Source organism: Caloenas nicobarica, chromosome 3 (assembly GCF_036013445.1).
Source record: "Caloenas nicobarica isolate bCalNic1 chromosome 3, bCalNic1.hap1, whole genome shotgun sequence".
Classification (NCBI taxonomy): Eukaryota; Metazoa; Chordata; class Aves; order Columbiformes; family Columbidae; genus Caloenas; species Caloenas nicobarica.
The window spans coordinates 44418973-44426598 of record NC_088247.1 but is presented as its reverse complement, the minus strand read 5'-3'; the positions used below and the strand labels follow the sequence as shown (position 1 = coordinate 44426598).

General features: G+C 41.8%; 1 protein-coding gene across 2 annotated transcripts in view; it reads left to right on the top strand.

The window, feature by feature from the left end:
* The first annotated feature begins 6471 nt into the window (after positions 1 to 6471).
* Positions 6472 to 7626, top strand: part of ASCC3 (activating signal cointegrator 1 complex subunit 3) — a 267227-nt gene continuing 266072 nt past the window's right edge. For both annotated transcript variants that reach the window (XM_065631955.1, XM_065631954.1), the window contains exon 1: positions 6472 to 6502. The gene's annotated coding sequence lies outside the window, so the exon portion shown is untranslated. The remainder of the gene's footprint in view (positions 6503 to 7626) is intronic.

The following is a 7626-nucleotide window of genomic DNA, read 5'->3' as shown; positions in this document are numbered from 1 at the left end:
TGAACTGTTAAGCTACAGCAGACCTTTGCCAGTTCCTCACAGCTACCAATCCCTTCCACATATTCATGAAACAAAGCCCGTGATCAAAATCGAACCTCTTGGGTTTTTTCTAAAGAGCTACGCTCAGTGACATGAGCCAGAATGGCAAACATCTCACAGCATAACTGACAGTAGCCTAGCACCTGGCAATGAAAAAGATGTTCCACTTTCGGCAGAGCTCACTGGGATATCCAGCATCCTGCCGCGAGGCTGTGGGATTTGGAAGAAGCAAGCAGAAAACCGAGTCGAGATGACATTTGCAAATGTAGCTGACTGAGCAAATTCTGACTATGTCTCAGTTTCACGATCTGGTGAGAATACTGTTGTTCTTGACATATGATTACTGTAATCTTGCTTTAAGGATCAATTATCAGTTAAAAGGAGAAAAGGATTTTTCTGTGTCCGGCCAGAAGAGCAACCTTTTTTTTTTTCTTGTGAAAATTTTGCTGGTGACTCTGAGGTGACTCTAGATGGGTATCATCCGGTCTAAGTAAGTACCACCTTCAGACCACATGAACTACAATACAACCACATTCCTTTTGAGAAATACATCATATTGGAAACATAGAGTGTTTAAATTCTGAGATAAGTAATACTGAAGATTAGATCACAGGATTCTTGGCTTGAAAACAGGAAGTTTCACTGATATAAGGGAGGAGGTCTGTAATGATGTTGCTTTTCCAGTATTTTTTTTCCAAAAACCCATGTGAGTCAATCACATTTCTCTTTCTTCTCTTTCTTCAGTGTTATCCAGTATTTAGAGATAATATATTGATACTTTCCTCAACAAGCTTACTCCGTCCATTTTACTCTGTTCATTAATGTCTTTAAACAGTTGCATCTGATGATTTTCACAAAAGAAATATTACTTGTTTGTTTCATGTTCAGGATGACGGTTCCATTTGTTTTACTTTCTTTTTTCACTCCCCTTTGAGCTGGCAAATATGTCAATGCAGCTTCAGGAGACATGACACATAGTGCAGCCATCTTGAAATTATGCAAGCATGGATCAGACTAGACACATGACTGAGGTACAGAAATACTATGGATAAAGAAGACCCTTAAAGTCTTTCTCTAAATCAATACTGGTAAATCTTTTATAGTATTTTTGATATTTTCTAAGTCCAGGCTCCTTGTTGGATAAAATACTATAAATTTTCCTTTAGATTCTGCTGTATTTATTTTAAAAAGCAAATAAAAGGTCACAATACTCTAAAAGAAAAAATAATAATAATGCATTCCTTGTTCAACTGTTATATATGAAAAGTCATTCATGATGAGATGATTAACTCTGTTAGCATTAAAAAGATTGTAGCAGTGGGGATTACTAAGAAATTTGGAACTGTTTAAACTTAGGCTCAACAACTGAAAGACAACTTGTCCACTACTACACCAGAATCCTATTATGAGAATGAAATGATATTTCTATACTCTTTATCCATACCTGTGAAGCAACTAATACTGTCATACTTCTAAATAAATTTAATAAATTACAGCTGAACATAAATGGAGACTAATAAGAAATATATTTTCTGTTCTAGCTACATGGATATTCACCAGCACAGAAGGAACACCATGGTGCTTAATTAACCTGAAAAACCCGGGACAAAACATAAGATTGTTCTGGAAAATCACAATGTTAAAGAAGAGCAACTGGGTGTTAAATCTGGCTACATTCATATCCGGTAGAAGATAATATGAATAGATTGAAGTCAGAGAGCAAAGCAGTAGAACCAGTAATAATGGAGATGATATATCCCCTTTATGTAGCCTGCATTACATTAAAAAAGGCTCAGGTCTCAAAGAACAAATTTGAATTATGAATTTTTATGCAGCAGTGGCTACGTATTTTCTTATGCATATTCTCTTCAGCAGTATTTTCTTATGATACACTGTGTATTAAGTTTCAAGAACTCGCAGAGCACTTACGCTATCTATGCTACTTTCAAATAAAGTATTAAAAGCCATGGGAACAAGATGACTGTAAAGAATTATAGCTCATTTGAATGACAGCATCTCCAACACACTGACTTTTGCTAGCATTGCAGTTGTAGCCATGCACAATATGATTACTTTGTAATCATAGGCAATAGAGATTTGGGCTGTTTTCTCAGGAAGCTGCATTATCCTCACATAATAACATTGATTTAAAATTCTTCTCCCAGCGTTGGTAACAGTGGCATCTGCAGAGAGCAGTTTAATTCTGAACGCTCAATACTCCCAGCACAGCAGAGAACAACAGTGAGTCAAGGATGTCTGTCAGGTTCGTCTTACAACTTCAACAGAACCTGAATTTGTGCAATTTTTTGGAACACGGTGGTTTAATAAGTTTTCTGTTGTCAAAGTAAAAATGAGGTCATTCTAATTACCAGCCCATTTCTTTTCTGAATCTGAAGTATACTTCAAGTAACTGTAAAATTCATGGTTCACATATTAGTATTAGTTTTTAGTTGTTAAAAAGAAACAAGAGTCAATTCAATAACCCATAAATTAGAATGTATTTGCAGGTAATAATTCAAGTGTCACCAGCTGACAGTACTCACAGTGACCACAAGCTAGGAATCAGTCTGGTGAGTACCCGTTGTTCTCCCTTGTTAAACTCTGAATGCAATTATGTTAAGAAACACATAAAGTGAGAAATACAGTAGTGAATTCACTCACGTAAACTCACATGGTATTTTGCAAACTTTAAATCAGATACATTTCTCGCTTCCCAGATTCTACAATTTTGGACCTACTTCACTGAAACCTTTTTCTAAAATTTGAGTTAGAAGTTCTCACATGGCTCTGCTGGAAGGATTTGATGCAAAAGACAGAGAGACTTTTTACAGTTTTATTGGACCTGCAAGAGGCGTAACAGTCAAACAAGGACAAGACATAGTGAAATGCAGATTTAGAACTAAATAATATTGAAATGCTGCCAAAGATCTAGTACTATAAAAAAGAGAATAAACAAAGGATCATTTAAGGTGTGGACATCAAACAATGTAAGAAGGAATAAGAAGAAAGAGATTTTTTTTTTCCTGAGGAGCAAATTGCTCATAAGTTCATGTCATAATTTACATTTCTGTCCATCTTAGTCCATAAATAGGATGAAATTTTACTCACCTTACATATCTCCCTTTGGCTAACTTTAGAGATTACATTAATATATACATATCTACATGTGAGCTCATCATTTTATGCTTCCTTTCTGATAATTGAGACGCCCTGGCATTCTTAATATGATTCATCTGATTTTAGGGTGAGGTGGACAGAACCTGTGTGCTTCCACTGATTCTTAAGCAAATGCAGAAGTCAAGCAGAGAATAGATTTCTGTATAGCAAGAATATAAAATTTTTAAGACCAAGCCCTCTCTGTGAATAACCTTTTAATCACTTTTATACATCATATATGTTCCAAATAAATAGTATATACTGAAGAAAATCAAAGCTTTTTTCCTAAGGTACTTTGTAAGTCTATGTTAAATTAGCTGCATTTGATAAAATTAATTCCATCCAATGTCTTGCACTTCTCATCCACTAAAAATCCAGCAGATAATATCTCTATTGTAAACCATCACCTTATACATACATTCAGTATTAATACAACCAAGGACATAGGCCCCTTATTTTAAAAACTTGCTTCATAAATGGTTTAAATTTGGAACAGTAGTAGGTTAGTATGTACAAGCTTTTATGCATTTAAAGTCTTTGAAAGACAGGTCATAGTAAGGCTGTGGTATATTCCCAATGCCTGCTAGGAAATGAATATCAAGAAAAAACAAAGAGCCTCAAAAACATTAAGTTTCAACATTTTCCAAGATGAGGAAACAAATGTAACCTAGCAAATGGATTCTTTTTCCGTTGGTAGAAGACTTCAGGCTTTGTATTGACCTGACAATGCAGAGTCTCAGAATTTGTCTGGGCTTGCCTCAGCCTGAGTTAGTTTTAGCTTGCTTTAACAGTTGTCTAGTGGTCAAGGGACTATGGCATGATGTGTTTTATCTAATGCTCAGTCAATACCACATATGGTAGCAGTCTGACAAACTGAGGCAGTCAGGTTGTACAAAATGATTGCCATTTCTGCCAGCTGAGGCTGGGAAGGCTGTAGGGCAACTCTCAGACTTGAGCTGGGAGCCAACGAGAAGGAAGCAGATTGTGTTATGAAAACATATAAACACAATCAGGTTACAAGACAGGGGAGGAAGAAAGTAGCATCATACACTTCCTGGCAAAGAGAACAAAACCCCCACCAGGAATATTATTGTGAGGAAAGACCTCACGATGCTGACGACATCTTGTAAGCCCCACCTTGAGAGGGACAGATGTGTTGACCTTAGGATCTTGAAAGGTGACCATAACACAAAAGAAAATGGTAGATACTAGGAAGGTTTTAGCTGCATTATAAAAGGGAGTGACTTTTCTCTAGTTGATAACTTGCAGTGTTAAGACTGTTAAAACATTAATTGGGCTGAAAGTCAATTCTTGGTCCGATATATATGGTGAGTTCTCTTTTGCCCATAAACAAGATTTTGAGTACAACACAAAGCTAGACAGCCTGTGATTTTATGAGATCCGTGGGTCACATGAGCTCACAAAGCCAAGGTACTCCTTGCAAAGACGAGCTTTGTAGAATTCATCCCAAATGTCTGTTAAGAAAAGGCACCCTTCATTATTAAGTATCTCTGTGTGCTGTTTATCTACTAGAAAACATTCAAAGTGGGTTTTCGCCTACAAATGGAAGTATACACACTTGGGAAAGCTTGCCTCAGTCTGTCCTCGATAAGAAAAAGTCTTGGTTTGGTTAGGCTGGAAACTTTCTTTTATGCGAAGTATGTGTTTCAGGGAGTCAGGAAGGAAGGGTAGATCTCTAGAATTTGTTAAGTGATGGCTCTGACCCATAAGTCTGTAAGAGAATTTCCCCCTACCTTAAAGAAAGCAATATGCTGATGACTTGTCCTTACTCTCCATTAAAACTCTGCATTCAGAAAGAATATAAAAACAGAGGTGAAAACAGAGTATTAGGATACACGAGAGAAATGCTCTCTTTGTTAATCATATTAAGATGCTGTCTTTTTAAAATTATATTCAACTTTGGCTTACAGATGCACGCATTAGAAATACAAAATACTGTATTTACAAAACATACACATTTGCTTTGAGAATATGATTGTAAAATTACGCTACAAAACCTGAAATCCTGAGCTACCTAGCACCAAGTTGCAGGACCTTAACTATAACACTTGTTCTTTGTTAGTCCTGCTTCATTTGGCTACGAAGATGTTTTACAACATGATGACTAAATAGAATTGACTAAAATTCAGGATTTCCAGTGTTTAGATTAGTCGAACACTGTAAGGATGAGTGCTCTAGAAACATCATAACCAGTTCCACGTAACTATCTACCAAACCCAAGACACACATGCCTTACGATTCGCCTAAACTGTGTATGTTTCCTTTTTTTTTTTTCAGCAAGGATGGAGTATATTACTGTCTTCTTGGGAAAGTGTTTTTGAACATCTCCAACTGTACAAATATATGCACAAGTGTATACATGCATGAGTGCTTGATTGCTTTTATATAAGCAGAATACTTGCCAGAATTGCACAGATGAAAGCAGTTCAGTGGTCTCAGAAAAGAGTGGTGTCACATGCTTTGCAAGACAGAACATAGAAAACACACTTCAGAAGACAGAAGTCAGATATAAGTCATCTGAATACTAACAGCTGTTGAATCAGAGGCCTCTTAAGAGTCCAGATGTATTTGCCTACAGACACCCAAGCACTCTGCAGTGAGAAATGTTTTCCTTGCAACTTGGTTTTGTTCTAAAATTATCTGACATTGCTCATTCTTCTTTCTCCCTCCACAGCTTGGTCTTTAGAAACCCCACTGCTCAGGAACACACGAGGCGTGTAGAAGAGCAGGCAGGGAGGGCACACGCAGGTGTACAGACGAGGTTTGGCAAGCGGCAAGCACGCAGTAATGGACGAGCCGGTGAAGAGCACATTGGATGCAAAGCCACCGAAAGCCACGGCCGGGGAAGCCCGAGGCACAGATGCGGGGTCACACACGCCGCCGAGAGCTGCCCGCCCGGTACTTGGTCGCGCAGGGAACAACCGGTGCGGGCGGGCGCAGGTGCCGCACAGCAGCCGCGGGCCCTCGGCGGGACGCGCTGGTCTGCACGGAAAGGGCAGTGGGCGGGAGAGGTGGAGGCACGGCCTGCAGCCGCGGTAAGCCCGTGCACGGCACCGGAGAGGCAGGGAGGTGTGTGGGGGACAGAGGCACGTCCTGAGCACGGACGGTGCAGCGCCCAGCGAGGCAGAGGAGAGGAGCGGAGCGGGCCGGGCGCAGGGCAGCACACCAGTAGACGCCGCGGCGCACAACCGGCGCTGCACCGCGCTTCGCCCCGCCTGCTCGCTTTACGGCAGTGTCGCGCCACGCCGGCTCTTCACGGCAGCGGAACCGGCAGGCCGGAAGGCAGGTGTGCTGCGCGCTCGGGCGGGCGGGGGTCCGGCGGCTGCGCGGGGCGGGCGGGCGGCCGGAGCTCGCTGGGGCCGGGCGGTGGCCTTGGCGGAGGCCGGAGCATCGCCGCGCTCCGGCAGACGGGGCGAATGTTGCTTCCCGCCGCGGTGTTAACGGCCGGTGCTCCGGAGTCACGTTCTGGCTTCCTCGGCGGGGAGCGGGGCCGCTCGGCCTGCCCCAGCCCCGTGGCGGTGCGCTTCCTGCCTCCGCTGCGCGGGTCTCTGCCCCGGCCTCTGGGGGAGGGAGGGCGGAGCGGGGCCGCCGGCGGTTTCGGGGCAGCGAGGCCGCTGGCCGGTTCCAGGCCTGGCCACCCCCCGGCGGGCAGGGGCCCGGGGCCGAGGCCTGCGTGTGGTCGAGCCCCAGTGCGCAGCTCGGCGGGCGGTACCAGATCAGTAATAAAGGCCGGGTCGCGTTCTCCTCTCGTTCGGTATCTGGTCTTGGCCTCAGTGTGTTTGTTGAAACAAGGGTAACGGGAGTTTTGTCAAGTGGAAAACGGCACAGGTGTTGAACAGGCCTGAATACTTTCAGTACTTACTACTGGTATTAATAAATGTAGAGAACTAGAGAAACGAAGAACGAAAAACCAGCATGTGATCATGTAGAGTGTTTTTTCCCTTTCAAGTACTATTTGCTTCACTTTGATTGCTAATGGTAAAGTGACAGCTTTGCTTGTAAAATGCATGAATATCTCTAGTGTCCTAAGGCTTACCTTTCAGGGGAGTGTATTCTGTTGGTATTCAAATAACACCTTTATGTAAAACTTTTTATGAGTTCTGAATTTAGATTTTGTTATTTCTAATATACTAACATTTGTGTAGACTCTTTTCAGTTTTCAGGTTTTTCGAAGACTTGGCTGGGGAATAGTACCATAGAAGTGGAACCAGCAGTCTTCACTTTTGCAAAGAGACCTAATAGTCAAGCTTAGTTATTTTCTTGAGGGTAGGCTTGACTTGAATCTAGTCAATGACTAGAAAAAATACTAGAAGTTCCAGAGGAGATGCAGCAAGGGTTACGTATGTCCACATGGTAGGTTGCAGAGACAAATTTTTAGGAGGAAGAAAACCAAACCAACTGTCAGTTCAG